The following is a 27,774-nucleotide window of genomic DNA, read 5'->3' as shown; positions in this document are numbered from 1 at the left end:
CTTTTAGTCTTCTGATTCTCTCTCCCATTCAGCTGGAGGCAGGGGTAGTGGTCGAGTGGCTTCATGGGTCTTAATTGCTGGTTGGGGTTAAACCATGACAGTTTGTGACCTTCAGAGGAATGTAGTGCCTGCAAATTGCATTTCAGAGGTTTGTCCACATTATAAGGGAAAGATATAAATTAAGATAGCAGGGGTGTCCTCGAGATATTTACCTCAATGCTATTAGTTTTTCAATACCTATTCTCAAAACTTCTAAGACGGTCCTTTTCATAAAATGTCTGACGTATTTAAATTAAGAAAACTAGTTATTTTTAAGCATTTGAACAGACAAGACAGGAAAAATGGATCTAAGGCTGACAAGAGTCCTAAGCTGAATCCGGAGGATGAATGTCATAGCTTTGATCATATGAAAAGCCATTGGGATTTGTTTAAGTAAAAAAAAACCTTGAATATCAAAACCAGAAAATTCATGTTCATTCTAGAAGTGAAAAAGGAAATGGCGAAATAGACTCACTAAGAGGTAGATTATTTTGTTTTGGTGTGTGAAAGTAGAGGAAGAGTAAGAAAAAGATCCATTACATTTTGAATTTCGATAATTCCCATAAAATGGCCTGCCAGGAAATGGAAACACATCTTGATCCTGGAAATAGTAAACATGATGTAATAACTATAAACCCATCCAGCTTCTACAAGCTACATGAGGGCAGAATGTGGGAAGGAAAACACATCCCTACATGGAAAGCATGACATTAGCCCTTGAGTACAGAAGGAAGGAAATTAATCAAAATGACACATCAGTATTGAAGATATTAATTATTATCAGTTTTTCACACACAAATCCCACAGGTTGTCTGACAAAAGCAATAAATTCAAAATCAAAGCAGGTTATTATTTATGCATAGGTAATATAAGAGGAAGTTTATCAAGAGCAGCCCATTCTCCTGGCAATGAACAAAGATCTCTCTTCTTTCCTGGCAAGAAGAAGAGTTATTTTGTCTGGAGAATACTTCTTTTCCGAGAACAGGATTTTCAAGGGATGTGGGTTTTCTCTAATGTCCTTCTGGGACCTCCCTTGGTCTAGCCATATTCCAGTTCTACATGTTGTATAAAATCAGAACAAGAGTGAAATATTAAAGATTCACTAACATTAGTTCTGTTACTGCATACTAACTATGTTAAAAAAAAATAAGAGAAAGGAAAAAGAACTGCATTGGCTCAGCCAGTACAGTATTCTAAGTCTTCAAGATGGGGCCAAACTGAAATACAAGAACTTGAATCAAAAAAATAAATAATGATGTCTTGCATGAATAGAATCAATGAGATGCAGATATGTCATTTAAAACATTACAATGAAGATGGAATTCGCATCGTTATCAGAGGAGGCATAGTGGATGACAAGATGCCTAAAGTAGTTATTTTTTACACATTGTTTTTTAACACAAATGAAGTGAAAAATATATACTGGAAGACAATGAGACTTCTGATCCAGAATAAGAATCACAGTTTTATTCACATTCAGCAGATATACTCTTATGGCACTTGCGATCAACAAACTCCAAATGAGAATAAGAAGGTAAAAGGAATACAATGGTTGAAAGACTGCACCAAAAGGGACATAATTTGTAATTTATAAACTGACTGTGAAAGAAAAATACATATCATTCATGTTGCAAAAGAAAACTTACTGTGTATCCAGGTCATGTGTTGGCACATAAGTTTGTAATGTATCTTTTAAAACTAAAAAGGAAATTGAAAGCAAAGTAACGTATATCTAAGCAGGAAACCTTCTCAAACTATATGTACAACAAAGTGCACCTTGTGGAAAAAGTATGACCATGTTAACTCTCTTTTCATCAAGCTTCAATACATACTAGTTTCAGACGTTTTCTTTAAATAAATTTAGCAGCGCAAAACAACTGATGAACTCAGATGCTGTCATAACCAGGGAAAAGACTGTCCACTAAAGCACACTCTGTGAAGTTTTTTAGAAGCAATGTCAAATGTTATGTGGATTCCAAACAGACTGGAGGCTTATTAGTTTAGCACAGGAACTGTGTGTGTACTGCTTTAAATATCCAGCCCAGGGAGTTTTCCCTGCTTGTTAAGCTGAATCATACTGGGCATTTCGAGTATGCATTGATGTTGTCTATTCTTCCATCATGGAAGAGTGTTTACATTTGCAAACCATAATTCTTGGTTAGGGTGGTTAGATGCATACCCCATACGTCTCTCTGCATATTCAACCATACCCTTCAAGACCACAAACACCATGTTTAACTGCACTAGTGGCTTTCATTAAAAGAAACTGACATGAACTCAACATTGAGGTAACTTCTGCTACATGTAATAATAACATTCTGCCTACTAGGCCCGTTTTTTTTTTTTCCATTATCAAGACTATATATTTTTTCCATTATCAAGACTATATATTTTGTCTGGGCTTTGTCTGACAGTCTTTGCTGTCTCAGTCTGTGTTCTTAGGAAAACTCCTGCAAAGAAACAGCACATCCCTTGCCAACTTTTCTTATCTGATGCTTCTTTGGAGTTCTGCTGCTCTCAGCCTCTGAGAGTCAGTGCAGGATTGGCAAGACTTTAGGAATGATTGCATCAGTTGTCCAGGCAGGCATTATCCAGGTTGTCTGTGGGTGATTTACAATGACAACATATCTAGGTTATAGAAGTTCTGGAGCAACACAGGCTGACCAACTGACAGAGGGCAGCAGGCAAGGCCAGGTAATATGTGCCCCGTGAGGCTTTTATAGGTAGGTCACCTGCAATTGCTGGCATTCATTTTCTCCCAAAGCACTACCAAGGATAAGCGATAGATTAAACAATTAGACAGCCGGATGTTACATGCTAGAGCATTTAGGGATTCATCTTCATATGAAAGGGGATAAGATGACAAATTCTCTTTATCCATGACTATCAGTGCATACAGGGCATCAGCAAGAGTCTCCAGGAAACAAGATACTGCTTTAATCATCTTTACTATGAATCCACTTTGGGACAGTCATGGGCCACACAGCCTCTCTTTGGTAGGCACATTCAAACAGCGGATAAAATGTGTGATCAAGGAATAAGATGTATGTGCAAACAATGTGCAGATTATCATCAACTGCTGTACTTAGTTCAATCTATGTGAAGATATTTGGAGTGCATTCAAGGCAAATGAGCATATTTCATGCTGTTTGTAACCTTCTATTTTTTATCAGCAAGTGTTTCTAAATGCAGATTTCCAAATAATCATACTGTAGTAGGACTAAGTACAGCAATATAGCACTCACTTTGAGTCACACACAAATTTAAGATGAGGAAGTATGGACAAGGTTATTTGTTTATTAACTTATAAGAGCCAGCCTCACCAGGTATTAAGTGATTTTTTGTATCACGCTAAATACTCATATTTAAAAAAAAAAAATCTAAGGTGTTCTTCTTGGTTCACAGCATTCAGCACTTTCCATGTTTTCTATGGTGGGGACCTCAAAATGCAGATTACTGCACTTTTTTCTGACCTCTGTTTGTTGTTCCTCGAACTTTAAGAAGGGTACAAATCTCTCAACATTTATTCCACATCCTTTTCAACAAATTCTTTATCATCTCTTGCAATTAGTTTACATCAAAGATACGTTATCGGCATAAGATCAAATTATTTCAAACAAACCAGTCTTAGGGGATCATGAGGCTAGGTGGATCAGATAACAGAATGTATGGAGGGTCAGCACAAGTCAACTCATACTGCCAAAAGTATAAAAAGTAAAAGTAATTGGAGTAATATAAAGATAAGAGAAATTGTTCTGCACTTGGTATATTTTTTCTGCATGGATATGAAATGCATGAACAGCTGTATTTGGTATTCATGTCAAGAAGTTTACTCAATCCTACAGAAATCACTTTGTCAATGTAATCATATGAAAAAGATTATCTCTGAGAATTAAACTAATTGCTAATTTAATTTGTGATGATCTAAACAAAAATGTGAGAGATTTTTGGCATGCATGGGGAAAATATATTTTTATATATGCAAAAGCTATCATTGACTGCAAGAGAATTTATAACATCTAATATATCTTGTCACAACGGATGGCAGTTTTTACCGAAACACTTACTAATGAGACCATTGGTTTTAGATTCCTTACCCAACAGTATAATTGCAGCTGACAAAAAGGATCTTAAAATTCTTTCAGCAAGGGTGTCAAAATAATTTTCTTTCAGTCTGCTTTCAGCAGACTCCACTCCCAGTAGCATAGGACAAAAAAACCTGCACTGCAAAGAACTCACTAAGAATGTAAAAAGTCTTTGAAAAACTTAACTTTATTCTTTTCAAGTTAATTAACTTGAAACATTCAAAGCATGAGGTTCACTTAACAAAGACGTTTTTTATGTACTAACAAATGCAGCATAAGAAAAAATGATTCTCAGACCACTTTGAAACCTGTCTAGAGGCAGATGGCACAAATGAAAAAGGCTCAAACCAGAACATGAAATGGAATTCAGGTAAAAAACAAAGTCATAATTGCATGTTGAAGTCAAAAGAATATTGACATTCACCACTGAAGACAAGTACTCTATACTAAGTTTGTCTTATATATTGTGGGTGAGTGCTTGGACTGGTTGCCCAACACAGTAGTAAGAGTGACCTAAAAATGTCTATAGAGAAGTGACTGCCAAGCAGCATTTCTGGATCTAGTAAAAATTTTAATTTTTCAAAATATATCAAGTTTGAGAAGTTTTTTGAATCCACAGCTACCCAGTGAAAATGACATTTGTTTTACAGAATGGCTACATTAATAGAATCAGAGAATATGCTGAGTTGGTCGAGAGTGATAAGGATCTTCAACTCCTGATCCTGCACAGGACACCCCAAGAATCCCATCATGTGCTTGAGTGTGTTGTCCAAACTCTTCTTGAACTCAGACAGGCTTGGTAGTGTGACTACTGCCCTGGGGAGCCTGTTCCAGTGCCCAGTTACTCTCTGAGTGAAAAACATTTTTGCTGATATCTAACCTAAACCTCCCCTGGCTCAACTTCATGCCATTTCCTTGAGTCCTGTCACTGGTCATGAGAGTGAAGAGATTGGTGCTTGTCACTGAGCTTCCCCTCCCAAGGATGTTGTAGGCTGCAATGTCATTTCCCCTCACTCTCCTCTTCTCCAGGCTGAACAAAACAAGTGACCTCAGCTGCTCCTCCTAAGGCTTCCCCTCTAGTCCCTTTAACATCCTTGTGGCCCTCCTTTGGACACTCTCCAATAGCTTAATGTCTTTTTTTATGTTGAGGTGCCCAAAACTGCACGCAGTACTCCAGGTGAGGCCACACCAGTGCAGAGCAGAGTGGGACAATCACCGCCCTCAATCGGCTGGTGATATTTTGCCTGATGCCCCCCAGGACACAGGTTGACCAGAGAAGTTGTGGATACCCCATCCCAGGAGGTGTTCAAGGCCCCATCCCCCAAGATGTTCAAGGTTGGATGGGGCTTTGAGGAACCTGATCTAGCAGAAGGTGTCCCTGCCCTTGGTAGGTGTTTAGAACTGGATGATCTTTAAGGTCCCTTCCAAAACAAAAAAAAATAAGAATTTAAGTTATTTTTCTAGTCAAAATAAAGATTTCAGTGGACTTTGGATGTGTCTCAAATAGGACATTGGGCAGGGCATCAGTATGTCAAGTTCAATGCCAAGCAAGCAAGTACCTGCAGAACAGTGCCCAAAATTCACGTTAAGGGTCACAGAAATTTGCATCAAAGACAGAAGGTCTTCAGCTACTGTTTGGCTTAATGTAAACCTCTGAGTTTTTGTGAAGTATTCTGTTTGATCTGTGGAAACAGGAGGTGCAATCACCTATCAGTAACTATGTAAAAGAGCTGTGATGAGATTCAGAAGGGATGTTTGGTCTGAGGAATTTGTAGGGTTTACTTCTATCTTTGTTCTGTCTTTTCCAATTTCTCTACAGGAAGTCAGTGCTAATCTTAATTTGAAACTCGAGCAAAGGTCTACTCCAGTTTTAAATACCTTTTTGGGAGAATAGAGGAAGATTAGGCTCTTTCAAGTATTTCTGTTGGTGCCAGTGATCTCAGTCACTCAATTCACACTTTAAAATGTGATGTGCTTTTCCAGTGATTGTGCTCAGAACAGAAGTATGTTTGGCACATGAAAATGAGTAGGAGAAGGGAGATGAATCAGTCTCAACTGGATCATATAATAAGGGCCTACATTTTTTTGCAACAGTGACAACACTTGAAAAAATATATTCTGAATTATTTGTGTCCATCGTTAATCCACTAGCCTTTAGAGATCATTTCCAAAACTGTCTCATATCAGAAGTTTAAAATTCAGTGGGTTACCTTTTGTCATAATGTGTTATTTCAGATATTAATCTTTCCACACACAGGAACTTAAAATAAAGAATTAATACTTTTAGAAGAGCCAAAACTCCCTACAACCAATTAACTAAGAAAAGTCACGCAAACAAACAAAAATAAACAAAAATATAAACAAACAAACCAACAAAACCCAAATAACCAAAATGGATATAGTTTGGAAGTATATGAGCTTGACAAAAATTTAAGTCATAAAGATATAGAATTAGTAGTCTAAGGTATTGAACAATTCCTTAATATTAAATTATCGTTGTTTTTTGAAAGAGTCTTAAGGTATTTCAAAATCAATAATATATTATTGTGATTATCTAGATTTACTCTATTCTATTTACTAGTTATGCTTTGAAATGCATGTTAGAAAGATGGTGGAATTAAGAGGCATTTGTTTTCATAATGTTCTGCTTTTCATGCACCAGAATGATTGAAGTCCATCACTGACAGCTCTCAAATATGTTGTCATTCTGCCTACTAATGCGGACAAAGTTGTATTGCCTCAGGTTACCTTGTTAATTATTTTCCAAGTTTTAATACCAATACCCTTCATGGAAACAATGAACAGTTTTCACAGAGACAGACACTAGTGTATTAGATATAAGATACATGATTTCAAACAAAGTTGCCTTTTAGACCAGCACATCTCAGTATGTATCAGAATCCTTATTTTCACCTTGAGGTTCAACCACCATCACTACAGTGTGTAAAATCAGACTTAATGAATTCTGAAAACTGTGTATCAGGATAGGCAAATGTCTGCCTATATTGCAGGATTATATGGACATATTACAATAGAGTTTGAAGCTAATTTCAGTAGTCGTAGCCTAATTGTGAAGGAAATAAAGGGTTGGATTTTAGAAATCTCTCAGAAAATTAAAAGATACCTGAACATGTAGTTCCACCTGCTCTGACTAGTCTACAATCTGGTGCACAAATTAAAATTAACATGTGATTGCCCTTCCTACTTCAGTACTGTAGAGCTATTTTTAAGCTTGCCCCATCCTTGATATTAGAGTTATTGGGCCAGTAGATAGATCATAAATGGAAATGTTGTTTATGTAATGCACTAGGGATTGGTTTAGTGCAGGCTTGGCCTTCTTTCACCTATCAAAGTAAATAACAAACTTGCTCTCTAAGTGCCAAAATGGATTCAACTTCTCTATAACTCCAGTCCGTGTTTTAACCTTGTCTGAACATTTTCTTTAAGACCATCATAAATGAACCACCAGGGATAAATGCTGTAGGAGTGAGCTTGAAGCAAAATCCTTCCCTGATCAACATTTCTTACAGATAATTTATGTCAGACTGATTTCCAAAGATTGCTTCTGAGATTGCACATATTTATCTAGTTATTTCTTAAGATGCATGTAATAAGATTGCATAGCTCCTCAGTTCTTGTCCTGTTTCTATATCAAATTAATTGAAGCCTCCTCTACCAATGTACTCTCATGTTTGCTGGTATCCCAAAGGCAGGCTTGTCAATCACACAATCACTCTACTGATGTTCTGCAGCTGACCTGATTCAGCACTGAAAAAGAACAAGTACTTCTATGCAATCAAACTGGAGCTGATGGATACCAAAGAGACCTTGATAAGACTCACTTAGTACCAAGCAGTGGTAGTAAGGCAGGCAAGATAGAGCAAGAGAGAATGCACTGGGGGAAATAGTTGCTTTGAAAGTTATTTCTTTTTAAAAACCCTTGCAGAAAGAAACAAGTGGAAATACAAGAATAGGGTAATATCTGCTCATATATGCTTTGAACATCACACATTCCTACCCACAGCTGTAACTGTAAGAATGTTAGCTGATTTTGGAATAAAGTCATAACATAGATTTGTTGGAGAAACTTTGAATGGCACATTTGACAAACCTGGTAGCACCAAGATCCACAAGACCGTGGTTCTATGACACTTCCATCTGAATTTAATTCTAAACAATTCAAAACTTGAAAAATGAAACACATCAGTCCCCAGTGGCTATAGGCATAATTTGAAATTGTGATGTTTCAAATAAATTAAAATTTTGCCTTTTATTTTTCTATTGTTGTAGACATAGTTCATAGCACTACGAAATTGTCACCCTGATGACTTATAACTGCAAATTTTAACATCAAGGTCACAAATGTTCTTCCTATTCCAGAAAGCCGATTAACTGATAACCAGATCTCTCAAGCATTTAAAACTTATTCTTGAGTAATATAATTTCTAAAATAACAGCATTCCATATACTGAGTAATGGTACATTAAGGACTGCTATGCATGGTCCAGTATGAGAAAATAATCTGTGACTGTTTTCTCAGAAGAAAATTTCTAAGGACTTCCATATTGGACCAGTAAGATTATATAATAGTTTGCCAATGCTTAAGCATCTTTATTAGTCATCATACTTGGTCTGGATTTGGTTATGGTAGTCTCACTTATTTGGATGTTTGTGATAGACCAAAATTAAATTCTTTCACAGACATAAATGAAGTTCACACACAGCTTTCAGTGTTTACCTTTAGTTTCTAATGACCCAAGGCTTCCTATATAATTAGCGTAAGGGGAAGAATTTCCTTTTGTGAACAACATAAAAGTGTCCTATTTTGGGTACTGTAAAGTAATACTTTCATTGAGATGATGACTAAGCACTGGAACAAACTGCCCAGGGGGGTTCTGGAGCCTCCTCAGAGATATTCTTAGTCTGTCTGGGCAATCAGCATTTTGTGTCCTGGCCTGAGCAGGGAGTTTGGAGCAGATGACCTCCAGTGGTCCCTCCCAAACTCAACCATTCTGTGATTCTTTGATTTTGATTCTATGAACTCAAAATCTACTTTGCTCCTTGAAATTCAGAAGAAGACCAGGACAACTTGATTGCCTCTATAGGCATCAGACACTCAATAAAAGTATACCCCTTTCCTTGGATCCTCTTTCCCCAGCTCCCAAATGGTAATTATCCTTAATCCTTCTTCTGAAATTAACAAAAATGTAGGCAAAGGTGAAGTATTTCTCTTAGGAAACAATAAATAAGATTTATAAAGTTTTGGAATTTTCTTTTAAAATAAAAAAAAAGTTGTGTTTTTTCCTCTTAAAATGTAATAGGTGACAGAAATAGGAATTCTGAAAAAAAATCGACAGTTGCTACAAATAATTTATGTACAATGACAAAGCTAAATTTGAATTTTACACAAGGCTATATGGCTGGCTTTCTAGTGTCACCTTTTCTAGAATCAAATTAAAGGCTGATTGTGTATAACATCTTGACTTTTACAGAACAAAAGTTTTATGTGATTTATCACTTAAAAGCCCATTGAAAAACAATTGGAAACAGAAATTTTATGTTATTGATGTTCTCTGATAATATCAATCTTGTGTTCTAAGTAATTATATATTTTAAAAAAGTCTTTTTTTTTGTGATTTGGTAAGTTTTCTCTGGCTCTGCTAAACCTCCCCAACTTTTCCTTCCATTTATTACTGCCATTTTCTATATCTGTGTTGTTTTATCCCCTATATTTTACTGTACTATGGAACTATTTGGTCCATTATACATTAGCAATAAATGACGATTACTAACTTAATTTTCCAGCAAACACTACCCTTATCATTCTTCTTTAAATAGATTGTTCAAATAGTTTTCTCTTTTTCTTCAAAAAGAGGTGACTGTCTTCAAACCAGAAGCAGATGTGCATTCCTAGTCTCAAAGAGGAAGGAGAGGCAGATATTTCTCCTGTCCAGTGATTATACTAACTTCAATATTTTGATCTGAAAACCATAATTTTCCCTAAGGTGAAAGAGAAATAGCAGACTTGTTAAGCATCTACCTCATGAAAAAATATTAAAGATCATATTCAAAACATCAGGATTGTCTCCTTTGCTACAGAGAAACACACTGAGAAGTACATTCAGGCCAGATAAATGCACTGGTAGGATTTTAACACAAAAGTGTGTACCCCTTGGCTGTTAGTCCTTGGTTTTTGTTAAACAGTTTCATTTTGACAAGCTACAACATATTTTGACTCAAAATGACCCCTTGTCTGACACAAATAAAATGAAGAAGAAAGAGAGGGGAGAAAAAAGGAAAAAGTGGCTTTGCTTTACGAAGATAACCATCCTCCTCAGGCACAGTCAAATCAGAAGAGCTGTGAAATAAATATTCAATAATTTGATGAGGAAAAAAGCCCTCTTGACCTTTTATGCAGCCCATTAACACAGTCCGCTAACACCTGCTTTGTAATTAATGTGCTAATCAAGGCAGCAGGGTTCACCGATTGCCACATTTTCGCACAGATTTCCAGCTTTGTTGCCATGTTGCAGTTAGTCTGCAGCACTCTTAATGCAGCCTTCTCCTGCAAGAAGAAAATTGGTTTCAGATGTGAATGCTTCATAATGAAGCAATCCCTTAATAATAAATCCCATAATAATAAAACTTATTATGCATTGGGCTGAAACTAATTTCCTTTCTTCTAGAAGTATATCTGTGCTTAAAACTTAGAGGCAGAATAAATGATATTCAGATTTGTCCCAAAATGAGATATTTGGGAGTAGTTTACAAACAGACAAACTGTCACAGTCACAGAGTTGAAAAAGCTGTTCAATCAATATGCTGTTTGCTTAGGTTCTGTCCACACATGCACACAAACAAATCATTTTATGTCATATATTTTGTGTCTACTTGCAATATTAATACTGTTAGAATTACTGAAATGTCACCTGGAAAGCAGAAAAGCATTTGAAAACTGTCCTGTGGATAAGGTTCCCATGGAAACCAATTTCCTTGATATCCATGTGTTCAATATAAATGCCTGTAATTCTGTTTGGATACTCATGAAAAAAAAAAAAAAAAGACCATAACAAGAACTTGGAAATAACTTACACATTTTTAAAAGATTATAAAAATACTCATTTAATGCACTGTATGTCTCATACCATAGAAAAGCACTAACCTGATCAGCATTCATCACTTCTAGCTGTAGCTTTCATGCTACATATGATGCATACAGCTTGTTGACTTAGAAAACCTAAGGATTTTACCAAAGTAAACACAGTGCCTTAAGTTCTTTTTTCAGTATATAAAGTTACACTGGAACAGCAAGATTAAGCACATTTGCAATGTAGACCACAACATCTTTGAATGCCCTCCTTCAATTCCAGAAGGCTGGTTATCTTACACAATACTTCTGTGTCACAAAAAAGTGTTAATTCCAGAACAGGAGGCACTGCCCCTATCCAAAACTACTTATGATAAAATTGTGTGTGGCAGAAAGAATTAGTGACATGTTAAAGTAATTGACAAGAGATACTACACTTTACTAAGGCAGACTGTGATAAGATTTAACAAAAGAAATTAGCAAAGGAAATAGTCCTTGTGAATAATCATAAAGTTTATTCCGTAAAACACAAACAAAAAAACCCCACCTACCAAACCCAAAAACAAATCCTAAAAGGTTTGTTGATGATTTATGATTTTTTTCAGCTTAAGAAATTTGGTGCCTTTAAGGTTTCATTTTATTTTAGATTTGGTCTCCTTATATCCTGGAGTCACCTAAGGCTCCATTAAAGTCACCTATACTCTTAGTTACCTAAGTTTCTTCAGCCACCTCATAGCCTTAGACACACCGTGTCTTTACTACCTGACATTTCTGCTTACCTTTTAAATACTACCATGAAAGATATGGTCCAGTTATTGAAGTAAGATACTTCTAAAGCATAAATATGCATATACACGTGAACTGAAATAACTGATATTTTTTCTATCTTTTTACCGACGACCAAATATGAAAATCAAATATTTCAAAGACATCTATATTTAGTTTAAGAAAACAGAAAGTAAGGGTCTTTCTTTTGACTTTTTTCATGTGCAGAAGGGAAAAACCCAACACCCTAGAGGCAGAGAGAATACGTATTTGAGTAAGACAACACTGGTAATACAGGGGGAAAAGTAAGAATAGAGACTTTTTTTCTTCCTTCAAAACAAGTTCGTGAAGATTTTCAATTGTAAGTCATTGTATTGCTTCACTGGGTCCCTTAAACTGTTTGCTATTTTTTAAAGCTGATAACCTAGATTTTCTGTGCTATATGACAAAGTATTGAGTCCATGTCAAATAGAAATAAGAAATGTGCTCAAAGCTTGAAATAATTCTTCTTGGTTATGTTGTTGTTTCAACTGCAGCAACAGCTGTAACAACTGCAACTTTTGCAGAAAGTACAACAGTACGTTCTCCCTCTTTAAATATATTCTACTTACTACAAAAACATTAACCTGACTACACTTAGCTATTTTGTCTACCTATCCAATTCAAGCAATAAGCAGAAAATAATTTAAAATTTTATTAGCTATTTTCTGGATGGAGGAAAAGACTGTATTATACTGCTGATAACTGGTCATTAATGTCCCTGATTCTGAATTAACATCCTTAATTCTGGCTATGCTATACTGATGATATGCTTTGGAGCTGAATGAAGACCTGATGTTTTCTCTGTAGGCTACATCACTTTTTACTTTATGTGAGCATACCTACTGTTACATACAGATAAAATTTGAATATAATTTTAGTTTTCAAGTTTTTTTCCTGGTTAGAAAAGAACTCATATAATTCTATTGCAGTTCCAATATATTAAGACAAGATTGTTTTGAGATTCTTTGTTCAAATAATAAACAAGGCAGTAACTGTGGAATGTTAAAGTCATGAATGTTAAAGTCATGAATGTTAAAGTCATGAAAAATGTTTCTGGATAGTCAAGAGACATGCACAAAACCTTCTCAGAGTGAATTGTGGAAAAGGACAGGAGAAATAAAAACAGGATTGTAGGATTTGAGAACTTAAAGTGAGAGTCACAGAGAAAGTAGGACAACAAAGAATTTTGTCTCCAGCAAGCTATATTTTACTTTTCAAGTTGACTAAGAAATTGATAAAGAAAGTGTCCTGATGATATATGTATCTAAATTTGCATTACAAGATATTGTTAACAAAATTGAAGTTTTTGTTTCCCGTGTCTTCAAAACTCACAGAAATATAAAAAAATCCCACCAATTAAAAAATAATGTTTTTTATGGTAGATCCTAACATTAAGATGATTTTCAGGCTTATTGTTCTTGTCCTCAGAATGACTTAGCACTTAGATATGTCCTTGGATGTTGTACGCAGAAAAAAGACAATATTTCTTCTTGCCAGGCTCAGATTTTTTTGTTTTCATTTTCCAGGTTTTATACGTTCAATAATTTCAAGTAATTCTTTCTGAGATGTTTTTCCTTTGTGTATACTAAAATAGTTTTTGTTTAGGTAACGAATTTGAGTAGTAGTTATCTACTATTATGATTTACATATGGTTCAAGAAGTGAGCAGACATGAAAATTAGATTATTTTCAATGTTTATGGATTGTTTATCTCAATAATATTTTACTTCACTTTTTTTTACATTAAACTGGAGAATTTTTTTTTCTGAGGCTTAAATAATATTAAATAATTTAAAAAGTCTTAACTGGAAATTTTAATCTCTTATAATATGTGGGACTATTTGCTCATTCTTGTCAATTTGTATTAGGGTCTAAACAGAGAATGAGTAGATGTATGGAGTATTATAAAAATGCTTCCAGTGTCAATTAATTTGCAGAATTATGAAAATGAAATACAAATATCTCGTTAAGTCATGGCGTTTACCAGGTAAAGTAAACATGAAAGCCTAAATCTGAATTAAACCTGATCATTTAAAAATACAAGATAATAGTGAAATATTTATTATACGTTCATTACTAGCATATTCTTAACATTACTTTGTAGCCCAGAGATATTTTTTTATTGACCTTCCTTCCTGAATTGTGTGGCAACTATAAGTATGCATGTAAATGTAGATGCTTGTCTGCATATAATATGCCCAGGACCCTACAAAGACATTATAAAGTCAACTGTTAAATAAAAAGCTGTGAACTCCAATTTTGTTTCTAATTGATCAAGCCCTGAAGTAGTTTTAGATTTATATTTTAGGAGTCATTTACACTGTATCATCTCCAAAAGAGGCTGAAAATATCAGACTCAAATGCATGACTACAGAAACTTCTCCTAAAGACTTTTTTCCTGAAGACACAGGACCCTGGGCAACCTGATCTAGGGGTTGGCATCCCTGCCTAAGATGGAGGAGTTGGAACTATATGATCTTTAAGGTATCTTCCAACTCAAATCATTCTATGATTATTTGATTCTATGATTGACTTGTGAACTCTTAATAATATAACACAGAATTGTACTTCTTGTACTGCATAAGAATGATTCTTGGTCATTTTTCCTGTTTAACTGACTGAATAACATAAATCTCATAATAGAGCTACATAAAAGAGATAGTACCATAATTTTCTTCCTCATGAGATCATAGAGTTTTAATGGAAACCTTTGTTTTAAGTAAATAACAGTGAAGTTTTTTACTTATTATTTTGACTAGCAGTACTCATCAGGAGCCGATCTGGTGGAAAATATACACTTCCAAAATTCATTAATCCCTCATCCTGAGGCAATTACAGTTTTATGCAAGGCTTTTGAAGCCTAAGTTCGTTTGTGTTTTCCATTTTACACTGCCAGGGTTGGGGCATTTACAGCCTCCCCTGAGCAACCTGTTGTAGTGTTTCACTACCCTCACAGTAAAGAATGTCTTCCTAATATTTAATCCAAATTTCCCTTCTTTCAATTTGTATCCACTACTCTTTGTCCTATCACTGCAATTCCTGATGGAGAGTCCCTGTGGGGCTTCCCTGTAGTAGGCCCCCTTCAAATTGGAAGGTTGCTGTGAGGTCTCCACGCAACCTTCTCTTCTCCAGGCTGAACAGCCCCAACTTTCTCAGCCTGTCTTGGTAAGAGAGGTCCACCAGTCCTCTTATCAACTTCATGGCCTCTTCTGGACTTGGTCCGACATTTCCATGTCCTTCTTATGCTGGGAGGCACCAGAATTGCACACAGTTCTCCAGGTGTGGTCTCACAAGAGAAGAGTAAAGGGGGAGGATCAACTCCTTCAACCTCCTGGATATGCTCCTGTTGATGCAGCCCAGGACCTGTTTGGCTTTCTGGGCTGTGAGCACACGCTGCTGGCTCATGAATTTTTCATCAACCGTCATCCCCAAGTCTTTCTCTGTGTGGCTGCTCTCACTTACTTCTCTGCCCAACCTATACGTGTGGACAGGGCCTTGAGCAACCTGGTCTAGTGGGAGGTGTCCCTTCCCATGGTACGGGGGTTTGGGACTAGATGATCTTCAAGGTCCATTCCAACTCCTTGACATTCTATGATCTTATGATTTGAGAAGCCAGGATGACATCTTTGGGAGGATCCATATAAGTTCTCTCACCGATAATCATAGAATCATAGAATCATCACAGAATCTATGATTCTATGATTTGTCTTCTGTGTGCAAATACAGTGGCAATAGCACAAACCTAGTTTTAAATGAGAGGATTTATTTTGTTTGTTTTTCTTTTATAAGCAAAAAGACATACCACAGAAAAATGTTATTTAAATAAAAAACACCTGTAAATGAACTGTATTTATCTAAATAACAGAAAATATATGCACTGGTATACAGTGATAATGTAACCCATTATAGACTCCTGAAAATATCTCACTAGTAAAAGAAAAGACATCCAAGCAAAAAAAAATTATCCTGGTAAAACCTGTTTTCTAGAGATCCAAATTTTATTCCTGTTGCAGAAAATCCTCTTGTGACATGAAAGTTTTAATTTGCAAATTGAGATGAAAAAATATTTCTGTTCTCTAGAAAACTGTCTTGCACACACATATCTTTTGTGACTTTTTGGTGATTTTTGGAACGTACTGTAGAAGCACACAGTAAGATTTTATATACCATGATGTAGGTTATGCTCCAGATGTATTTTATACCTGTTTTTATAACATAGTAAATGATCATGGTAAAGAAATATTTTATGTTAGGTTGGTTTGTTTTTTGTTCTTCTTTGAATGAAGTAGCGTGATTATATTTTCAATTCTTCCAAAATTACTAGAAGACTGCCATATTTTTAACAAGTTTGGCAGAAATAAGTGATGAGACAGAGAATAGTGTTCCTTTAAGAACAAGATATTAACTTCATTTTTCTTAGGTTTCTTTCCCAGGACACTGAACATTAGGCAAACCAAGTTTTTTTCCGGGTAGCAATGAAACTCTGACTAGCTCCTGTTCTGAATCTTCATTTACAGCAGAGTTTCAACCACCAACTACCCATTCAGGCTTGTAAGTTCAATTTTCCCACGTTTTTGTATCTTTTCTATACCCCAGTTAAGTTCCATCTTTCCATCTAGAAGCCTTAAGTTAACCATGTATATCATGGTTTGATTTAAAAAGTCAAATGTAAAAGAAAAGGGAAAAAAACATAAAAGAGAAGTAATCACATAAACTCTGTGTCTCAGCCTCATAAGCTCTGCAGTTCTAGGGATTCATCATCAGAACTTAATTTAAAGTGACTGGGCTGATGTTACATTGGCTGCCACTTAGGCTCTGACTAGTGCTACTGCTGTGTATCATTAGAATACCTCCTGTTGGACAGAAAAATATCATTGCTGCTAGCACTGCAAAAAGATGTCATGTTACAGAAATCTGTTTGGTACCGGGAATAAGATTTGAGTGATCACAGCCTCATTTTACTAAAATAAAAAACATAGGAAATATCTAAAAGACAGTGGGGAAGAAAGGAGTAACTGGCTTACAAAAATATCCCTAGACCTTTAAAATAAAAAATCTGACACACTGAAGAAACTGGAGTAACAGCTGTCATCAGATTGAGATAGAAGGTGACCTCTCCCAGAAAAAGGTGTTCCTGGAGTTCCTTGGCTGACACAACAATGGATACATCAACTTAAATACATCTTCATTTAAGCAGATATGGTTGCAGCTAAAATCTCAAAACTCAGTAGGAATATATAAACACACACACACACACACACACATATATAAGGAGAGATTGCATATATGTATATAGGATATAGACAATGCTATAGTGGCAAAAAAAAGAAGAGGAAAGCTGTAGAAACCTAAGACATCTAGTGGAATGAAGAAATTTAAGCGCACTCCCCATTGTTTATAGGGTACATGACCTCAATTTATAAGTAACTCATAATTTAAACTCCTAATTTCACATATCCTCGGAGAATTTGCCTGTACAGCTAAATTGATGTGTTATTGCTAATGGGGGCTCATTTCCAGTGTGGAAATATCAAGCACATATTGAATAAATCACTTTAAAGTCAGTTAGTTTTACAAATACGCTATTTTTTTCACACTAAAATAATGAACATAGTCAATTAGCTCAAAGTAGCTTCTGTGCTATATGTTCTCTACCTACTACACTTTACTTTTTTTTAATCTGGGCAAGTCCACAGTTACTCCATAGTTATGGGACCTGAAGAGCTCTAAGAAATTACACAGGAATAACCGTGTTTATATATATTAAAATATATATATATATATATATATATGTATACTTGTATTACTTAAAAATAATTATTAGAGCTTTTTTTTTCTTCTTCCATTACAGATTAGAAGTCTTTCTTTTCTTGACTGGATTTTTCCCCTATTTTTTTTTTTTTATTTTTTATTTCTTTTAAAGCTAAATAAAGATAAGAGAATTCACAGAAGTAAGAGAAATTCAGTTTTGTTAAAGAATTTCTTAAATATTATGTATATTCTTTAACAACATAATTTTAATATATTATACATTTATATATTTATATAAAACATGGACACTGATAATGTAATGCTGAGCACAAAAGAGAAGATTTTGTGAAGGACTTGGCATTCAAGTTCAGGGTGTGTTTGTATAAAATGCATTTCCTGACTCTGCCTACAGTTCAAGCATGTTCGATTTAAAGAAAGGCTTGTGACCCAAAATAGCATTACACCAGATAAAAGTATAATCCATCATTAGTGGAAGACAAACATAGTTATCTTAAAAAACATGATGTGTTGGGTTGAAGGCGTGTGACAGAAAGTTTTAAAATGGCTGCACATCTTTGGGAGTGTGACATTTTGTACCGGCAGGAGCAGAAGCAGACAGAACAGACCAAAGAAAGGAAATTCCTGATGAGGTTTGAAGGGAAAGTTATTATAGCGCCTGATCCAAAACACACCATAATCAATTTCTAGTGCTCTTTTTTTTCTAATTGACTGTACCAGGTTCTTTTTCAGGGTCTGCACTTGATTCATATTAACACATACACCATGCAGGGATAAAACAAGGAAAGGTTAGGAAAAGTAGTTTGGGTGATAACACTCAGAGAAACTGCATGGGTTGCATAAAGGCAGTGATTTACACCAGCTGAAAAACTTGTCAGTATATACATTTTTTTAAGCAATAAGGATTTGCAACTTTCCTGTCAAATGTTGATATATTCTCTGTGTACATGCAAAAGAAAAATTAACAATTTGATATCTTAGGTAAAATATATAATTCTCATTGTAAAGGAGAATCAAATGTCATACTATTTTTTTTCCAAAATTATTTAGGATCTAAGTTAACTTTCAACAGCAAAGTGCATGGTGACATGAAGCAGAAAACTTTAATTATTCAATTAAGTAAGGAAGGCACTTCAGCTTTTATTCTAGAAAATAAGAAACTAACATTATTAAAAATATAATTTTTAATTCCAAACATTTAAAGTAATTAAAGAACAGTTCAGTATATGGTATAATACCAACAGTTAAATTCTAGGTATGTTTAGAAAGGTGTTAATATGAATTTTGTCTGGTATAGGTAGCAAATTTAATACAGATTTCAAAGCAAAACCAAAATTACTTCCATAGAAAATTTACAGAAAATGTAGCTATCCTATAACCTGCAAGAGTCTACCAGAACAAAAAGACTGTAGATTCAGGTAATCAGTCTGGCTTTCTCATGTTTTTCTGTTTAGTTTATGTCATGATTACACACTGCCTAATGTATAGCTGATGTTGGAAAACAAGTTGACAGCTATATGAGAGAGCAAGTAGAACCACTAGGAAGAATTATATTTAATTATGTGTTTCTAAATACAGAATTTATGGAGCTGATGCTTAACAAGAACTAACAGAAATCATCACAGAATCACAGAATCACAGAATCACAGAATCACAGAATATGATGAGTTGGAAGGGACTCATGAGGATCATCGAGTCCAGCTCCTGGCCCTGCACAGGACCATCCCCAAGAGTCACATCATGTGCCTGAGAGTATCTCCGGATGCTTCTTGAACTCTATTAGGCTTGGTCCTGTGATCACTTCCCTGGGGAGCCTATTCCAGCAACCGACTATCCTCTGGGTGAAAAATCTTTTTCTAATAACTAACCTAAACCTCCCCTGACACAACTTCAGACCATTCCTTTGAGTTCTGTCACTGGTCACCAGAGAAGAAATCAGTGCCTGACCCTCCTCTTCCCCTCATGAGGAAGTTGTAGACTGCAATGAGATCTCCCCTCAGTCTCCTCTTCTCCAAGCTGAACTTCTGCTCAACATCCTTCACAATCTTCGTTGCCCTCCCTTGGACGTTCTCTAAGACCTTAAAAACTTTCCTATATCGCAGTGACCAAAATTACACGCAATATTCAAGGTGAGGCTACACCAGTGCAGCACCAGTGCAGACTAGCTTATAGCCAGCGCTGAGACTGGACTGACATTTCCATGAGCAGTAAAGGGTATTTTGTTAATTTTTTGGTTGGTTTGTTTGTATTTTGGTTTTGGTTTTGTGTTTTTGTTGTTGTTGTTAGGGTTTTTTTGTTTGTTTTTTGTTGGTTTGGTTTTGTTTGGTTTGGTTTTTTTTGGTTGGTTGGTTGGTTTGATTTTTTTGTTTTTTTGTTTAAGCATAAAGCAAAAAACATCTGTGAAAACATCAAATAATTAAATTTACTTTTTCTTTGTTACCATAGAAATAATAGTAGATGGACTCTCAAGAGGTCATCTGGGCTGATCCCAATCCTATCATATTGTCAGCAGTATCAAATAAGTTTGTACAGAATAGCTTGAAGTACACTGCAATGTAAGTAGGTATCACCTTGTAGGAAATTTAATGTACCATTCTCCTAATTTATTCTTCCTGTGACAGTGATGAAACTGTAGGATCATAGAATGGTTTGGGTTTGAAGGACCTTAACGATCATCTAGTTCCAACCCCTCTGCCATGGGCAGGGACAGCTTTCTCTAGGTCAAGTTGCTCAAAGCCCTATCCAACTTGGTCTTGAACACCTCCAGGGATGGGGCATCCACAGCTTCTCTGGACAACCTGTTCCAGTGACTTACCACTCTCACGGTTAAAATTTTTTTCCCTTGTATATAATCTAAACCTGCTCTCTTTTAGTTTGAAGTCATTCCCCCTTGTCTTGTCACTACATGCCCTTGTAAATAGTCTCTCTCTTTTCTTGTAAGCTCACTTCAGGTACTGGAAGGCTGCAATTAGGTCAGCCTGAAGCCTTCTCTTTTCCAGGCTGAATAAACCTCGTTCTCTCTTTCCTCATGTTCCATCACTCTAATAGACGGCCTATCTTTACTACAAATTACTGATATTGTAATAGTTTAGTACACACTACTGTGGTGCAGTCCAATAAGATATGCATGCTTTAGGAGAATGCATAGTTTACGTTATGTGGGTCAAGGTTCTCCTTAAATGGAATTGTATCAATGACTTCAACAGAAAACAGGGCTGGTTTTGACTGCTTTCTTTGTATTCTAGTGTTTATTCTTCTCCGAAGCAAATAAAATTAGGTAATTTTAACTGTCTTATGGTAATTCAATTTGGTGCAGGGTATCACAAAAAAACAAACAATAAAACAAAAAACCTAAAGAAAATATTTTAAGACACACATGAATTACAAATATTGAAAACCACAGACTAGCTTCAAGAAGCATTTTGTCAACCCTCAGGTGTGGTGATGCGCAACTTTTTCCCTTTCATATATGAATAAAAATTCTTATTTTTGTTCAACCGTGTTTTTGCAGGTTGAAAACAGTTTAGAGAAAGCTCATTAATACTTTATTTCTTACCAGCTGCCACTATCTGTAACATAAGATGGATGAATCACCAGCTGACATAACAGGAAGGTTATATTGCATAATGCACTATGAGATGATGTGAATAGTGTATTATGCCCATTATGGGAGAATGTTGATGATATAAAACATTTGATACATGCTACCAACGTTATCACAAGGTTTTCTGTTCATATCATGTCTATGTAACATGGAATCCTACAAGGTGCTGAGGCACTAATAATAGACGCCCCAGAGCTTACCATATTCATATTTCACAACAGAAGCTACAAAGTCTAGTACAACTGCTTCCCAGCAGGGCAATGTGCTCCTCAAACATAGGCTTTCTCAATATGCTGTGTACCTTTGTGTAGTAATGGGGATTTTTCAAATTTCTTTGTGTGAGCAGGGCTCATCTGGTTCACTTATTTCTAATATTGAAAAGGGGGTTTCTAGGGTGTTTTGGGTTTTTTGGCTATTTTGAAATTGTGTAAAATGATGACTATTAACAGGTGAAATTTTTAATGAAAAACTGCACTTGGATATGAAATCTTCAAAGAAGGCTTATGCTTCTTTGAGGATGGGAAATTTTTTAAGGTAAAATGATGATGCTTTGGTATGAAACCCCATTTTATTTCCATGAGAGAATCCTTTTTCACTGTTCTTTGTCCAGAATAGACATTGAGCTGCTATATCACTACCATTTTGTCCATGCACAACCTCTTTCTTCTTTCTTGTAATTTTTGAATGCTGACTACCTTGTTAGATTCATAAGACCTTGATATTTTCAGTTTTAGTTCTCAAAAACACCTATTCTGCCAATTATATAGCAGACTGAAGATTAGTCTTCAGCATACAATGCCTCATAACTCATGTGGTTTCTATACAATCATAAAATCAGAATTATTTGGATTGGAAGGGACCTTAAAGATCATCTAGTTCCAACCCTCATGCCACAGGTTGGCACCCACCTCTCACTAGATCAGCTTACTCAAAGCCCCACCAAACTTTGCTAGGGATGGAGCATCCACAGCTTCTCTGGGAAACCTGTTCCACTACCTCACCACTCTCACAAGAAAGAATTTCTTCCCTATATCTAACCTAAATTTCCTCTCTTTCAGTTTGAAACCATTGCTCCATATCCTATCAATATAGTTCCTGATGAAGGAATATCTTTATCATAGACTCGTTCTGGCAGTATTTAAGTGTGTTACGAGAAAAAGCTAAATTTGAGGCTGCTGCTGCTGGACTGTGCAGCACAGTGGTTGAACTGGAAAGTTTGGTCTTCATCGGTGCTGTCTAAGCTCCTGCTGAATCCCACAATTGTGTTGAATTTTTTTCTCTTATAAGCTAGATGCCCAAACCTGGCCTTGACTGCAAGCTATGGATCGTGGTTCAACACTAGCAGAGACATATTCAACTTAATGTGATCTTCCTAGCAAATATCACTTTTTTTTGTTAAAAAAAAAGGTTTGTTAAAACTTTTTTTACCCTTCTTTCTCTACCTAACAGGAAAAGCACAGTAGAAGATGAAAGATGTCTTGTTTGTTATTTAGTATATTTTAGCCACTTCAGGACTGGGAAAGTCTGAAGACATGATAATTGAATGGATTGTACATTGGAAATGTACACTTCTCCATATGAAAAGGTAAAAGAAAGAGACCAAAGAAAACCAAAACCCTGACACTTGATTTTATCAGTGGTAGTGTCTTACGGAAAATGAGGCAGTTTCCAGAAATGATTTATGCATGCAAGTTAGGGAAACATAAAAGTTCATCCTAGATTTTTCCTATCTGCTAAGTCTTCCTTTGATTTTATTTTAATTAACCAAAGATACAGTTCTCTTGCTCACTGACATTAAGAAGAAAAATTCATGGTGACTCTTCCAAAAAAGTTTGAATGGAGATGAATAGATGGTTTGAAATAGGTCAGAGAAGTTTCTCAGAACTAATTACACTAATTTACTGGCACTTCTCTGACTATAATTTCAGCAGCACTAATTCCTAAATATTGGAATATCTTCAGTTTTATAGTATGCTGGTTGCTCTGCCAAGAAATGTGATGTTTAAAACATAAGGCTTCTAACTGATCTTCATTTTCTTGTTATCAGCTAAAGAAATGACAATCTGGTTAAAAATTAGATTCATAACTTGTCTCTGCATGAGGCAGAGAAAGGGAATGTACTCATGAGAGCTAGAAAAGGTCTGAGGCAAAGAACTAGGCCAAGAAAACATCCTGGCATCAGTATTTTTGCTGTACCTCTCCCCACGTTTTACCTAGTGTAATGGGTGTAGGTGGCAATGCCTTGGCAGTGAGATGGCTAAAGAGGGAGGACTTTCCTGTGCTGGATGCAGGTGGATATTTTCTGAAGGAAGCTGCAGTCTGCGGAGAGTCCATGCCTACATCCCATGGGAAGGACCCGTGATGGAGTGGGGTAAAAGTGTGAGAGGGAAGGAACAGCAGAGAAGAACTGTTATGGACTGACCACTACCCCCATTTCCCATCACCCTGCTCCACTTGGCCATGAGGTAGAGGAGTCAAGAATGAAGGAATTAAGTCAGGCCTGGGAGAAAGGGTGAGGTGGTGCTTTAGATTTTTTTCTCACCATTTGAATGTATTTTAATTAGCAAAAAATTTAAATAAATTTCCCCTAAATGGATTTTGGTTTGTCTGTGAAATGGTAATTACTAAATGATCTCCCCGTATTTACCTTGACTCATGAGGTTCTTTGTGTTATTTTTCTCCCTGTCCCACTGAAGAACAAGAGAGCACCTGAGTGGCTGTTTGGCAGCCAGCCAAGGTCAACCCACCACACCTATGTAGTTAGTGGCCAGTCTTCAAATTCTTTGCTTCCTTGAAGGGAGTTAGATGACAACTAATCTGCAGAAGTAAAAGGAAGAAGAGTAAGACAAGAGGATAGAGAAGCACAAAAGCAATTTAATTGGATAGTGAGGTCATCGGATGTCCAAAATAATAAAGAGTTTTCTTTTTTCAAATGTTATTCAGAGGGAAGTAGAATCTATGAACTTCATAGGGCCAGATTTTCATCGTTGTAAATCATATCTCCTTTGCTTCCATAATGGCTATGCCAATTCGTGACAGATGAAGATGTATGATACCTTGAAATGATCTTGCAGTCTGAAGTAGTTTAGAAAACCTGTCTTTTAGCATAATAAAAGAGACTGTCTAATGTTTATTGATTTTTTTGTGTCTGTGTGTGTGTTTTTTTTTTCCCCAGTGTTTCGCATTTCGGAAATAGGAACATATATTTGAAACTCTAATGATAAGGTTAAAATTCCCAAGGATTCAAGAAAAACTAAGACAGAAACAAGAGAAAAGATGGTGAAGGTTGTAGGATATGTAGTACAGTATATGGATATTTAGAGTTTAGGTCTCTAAGGCATAATCAGAATCTAACTTGCATGTGCAATATAGACAGTTTTATCAGAGCTCTCTCCTTGCCTCATGCCTTTTCCCCACAATTCTTCTATGTTTCTTTGCTTTACTATTTTCTGTTCCAAATGTTCTGCTTTTTTATCTACTTTTTTTTTTTAACCCTCCCCTCCATTACTTTCTAGTTCTATTTTACAATCTTTTCAGAACCCAGCAGTTATGGTTTTCACATTCAGTTTCAACAAATGTATTTTGTATTAAGCAAAATGGGCACATCCATTGTTATTGAACATACTCTTCTTTTGAGAAGTAGTAGTAGCTTGGGCTATGTGTGCATTACTACGTATGACTATATACAGAAGCTTTCTTACTTTTCAGAAAAGCACAATAAAATCTGTTTGGTACTTTACGGAGCTGTGAATCAGCATATTTTTTGCAGTTTGTATTTTTTTTTAGCTTAGTATCTGAAATCAGGATTGTTCCAAAATATGTTCCAAAATGTGCAAGTTTTCTTTTAATTCTCTTTTAACTGATAAGATTAATTGACAAAAAACAGCAAACTGAACTGACAGGGACAGTCATTCTACTGGAAAACAGAAACAGATATATACGACAAGAAGAATCCCCCAAAATTGGTAAAGATCTAGTTGTCTTGGAAATATTACAAGGATACATTTACAAAGAAAGTATTGCTGCAACACACTAATAAATTCAAAATTCTCTATTAAAAAGATTAAATATTTTAGTTGATTAAATAATAATATCAGCTCCTCTGCTGCTCAGCACAACTTGGATGAACTTCAGAGAACATTAAACAGAGATTTAAAGAAAATTCAACTCTTGTCACTGCTGAAAAAAAATTTCTGTTCATTCAAGATGTTTTTTTTTCTTGAGGTTAAACTTCCAGTTTTCTAAATTTCAGTTTTAAAAGTTGGACTCAGTATTTTTAAATAATTCTCACCAGGACTACTGACTTATAGAAAGTGGATTAGGAAAAGATTCCAGGAGTTTACCTTCCTATTTGGTGTATCACCATATATAATTTTCTACAGATGGTTTTCCTAATATCCTTCTATCTCTGCTATTAATTTTAATGTTTGTATGAGCATGATTACTTTTCCATAATGTTGTTTGATTCATAGAATCAAAAATACCAGGTTGGACGAGGACCTCAAGGATCATCTGGTTTAACTTTTCTTGACAAAAACATGGTCTAGACAAACTGTCCCAGCACCCTGTCCAGCTGAAATTGTGTAAGGTTGGAGAATCCACCACTTCCATGGGGAGATTATTCCAATGGCTGATTGTTCTAATGGTGAAAAATTTTCCTCTTGTGTTCATCTGGAATCTCCACAACAGTAACTTGTACCCAATACCCCTTGTCTTTTCCATGTGACTCCTTGTAAAAAGAGAATCTCCACTGTCTTTGTAGCTGCCCTTTAAATACTGGAACATGATTATAAGATCTCTTCTAGGCCTTACTTTCTCAAGCTGAACAAACTTAATTGTCTCAGCCTTTCCTCGTATGACAAGCATCCTTGTTCTTTGGTCATCTTTGTGGCTCTTCAATAATCTTTGTGTTCCTTCTCTGAAACCTCTCCAACCTGACTACATCTTCAATAGTAACATAATTCAGTCAGTTTTTTCCTACCTGTTATTTGCTTTCAGTTTATAGAAGTTAACCCAAATACTATCCAAGTTTAATGATTTGGCACTTTGGACTACTTGATCTTACCCCATCGTTTTTAATATGGTTCATGTATCAATGTCTTTTGAATCTTTCTATATGATTTTTCCACATTCCTCGTACTGATATTTTCCATCTTTGTCTTATCAATATATTTCACCATCCTATATCATTGAAAATATTGAATTACATTGGTCTTATAGTTTTCTGTGGTTTCTGATGCTTAATGATCTTTACAAGATAATGAAAAACTATAGAAAATTTCTAAGTTAACGTTACTTTCCACGATTATGCATGGCATTTTTTCCATTTTCCAGCAATGTCATAGTGAAATATCCAGAGAACGCTAGGAATTAGACCAAAGTTCCAGATACCAAAGATAAATTAGGAAAACTTGAAGAACCTTCTTTCATACTTCATATCAGATCACTAGGTAAAACTTGACCCTGTCAGACATTCTGATCAGTTAGCCTAAGTAATGTTAATATTAGAAAAAGCCCTCATAAGTACCATATCCTTTACACGAAAACATGATCTAAGAGTATTGCAAAGAACATAGTTAATCACATATTAATTAAATCATAATTAAATCACAGTCATATACAGAAAATATTAACAACATAATAGCTACATCGAGAGTCATGAAAACAATTTTTCAAAACAAACTCAATGTAAAAAAAAAAAATCAATAGAATTATGTTTTGGGGTTTTTTTCCATTTCATAGTATGATTCTTTCCCTAGACACTAAAGATAAATCTATGGTTTTTTTGAACCATAAATTTTCTAGTCTCAGTTGTAGCACCTTGTATCAATAACCTGCAACGTAATCTGGCTGCAGCTGACTGATTGTGCATTATCCTCCCTCTGGAAGGGAAAATCTTTAGTGTTGCTCAGCCCAAGAATATTTTCAGCACATAAAGCTCCTGACCCTGAGACAGACTTCTCTGCCTGAGATAAGGAAAAGAAGGGAATGGTTCTTTGTACATCTTGACACAAGTGTTAGCTTTGTGGATAGCTTTTCAGAGCCAAAGTGGAGACGAAAGTAAGATAAGAATCAGAGTGAATACCTGTGTCTCTGATTTCACCCTTCTCACCCATACTGTTGTGGGAGGCTTTGATATGAGTCTCAGCAGCAGAGAGGATGCCAAGAAAACTCACCACTCTGATGCCATCTTACACTCCTCTAACATTACTTTACAGTCCAGAGGCAAGGCTATTGCACTTCTGCTCCTCTGTGGCCCTTGTAACTGTTTGATCTATGGAGTCAGAGCAGAGTACAGGGATAATACACATTCCAACACAGGACAACCTGTAAAATAGACAAAACTTCAACAAATTGCTTCACTTTGGTGATGACATAACTTAA

The 27,774-nt window shown here is 35.6% G+C and overlaps 1 long non-coding RNA gene across 1 annotated transcript; it reads right to left on the bottom strand.

The window, feature by feature from the left end:
* LOC127464044 (uncharacterized) lies at window positions 1–27,712 on the bottom strand. The gene is made up of 3 exons (XR_007901120.1): window positions 27,567–27,712; window positions 24,038–24,207; window positions 1–128 (listed from the first exon to the last, which is right to left on the bottom strand). It is a non-coding gene; the product is annotated as an uncharacterized LOC127464044 (long non-coding RNA).
* Window positions 27,713–27,774: the final 62 nt, after the last annotated feature.

The sequence above is a fragment of the Manacus candei genome, unplaced genomic scaffold (assembly GCF_025592945.1).
Source record: "Manacus candei isolate 608988 ecotype Guabito, Panama unplaced genomic scaffold, ASM2559294v1 h1tg000008l, whole genome shotgun sequence".
Lineage (NCBI taxonomy): Eukaryota > Metazoa > Chordata > Aves > Passeriformes > Pipridae > Manacus > Manacus candei.
The sequence above is the reverse complement of the archived record's forward strand: the minus strand, read 5'-3'. Positions and strand labels throughout refer to the sequence as shown.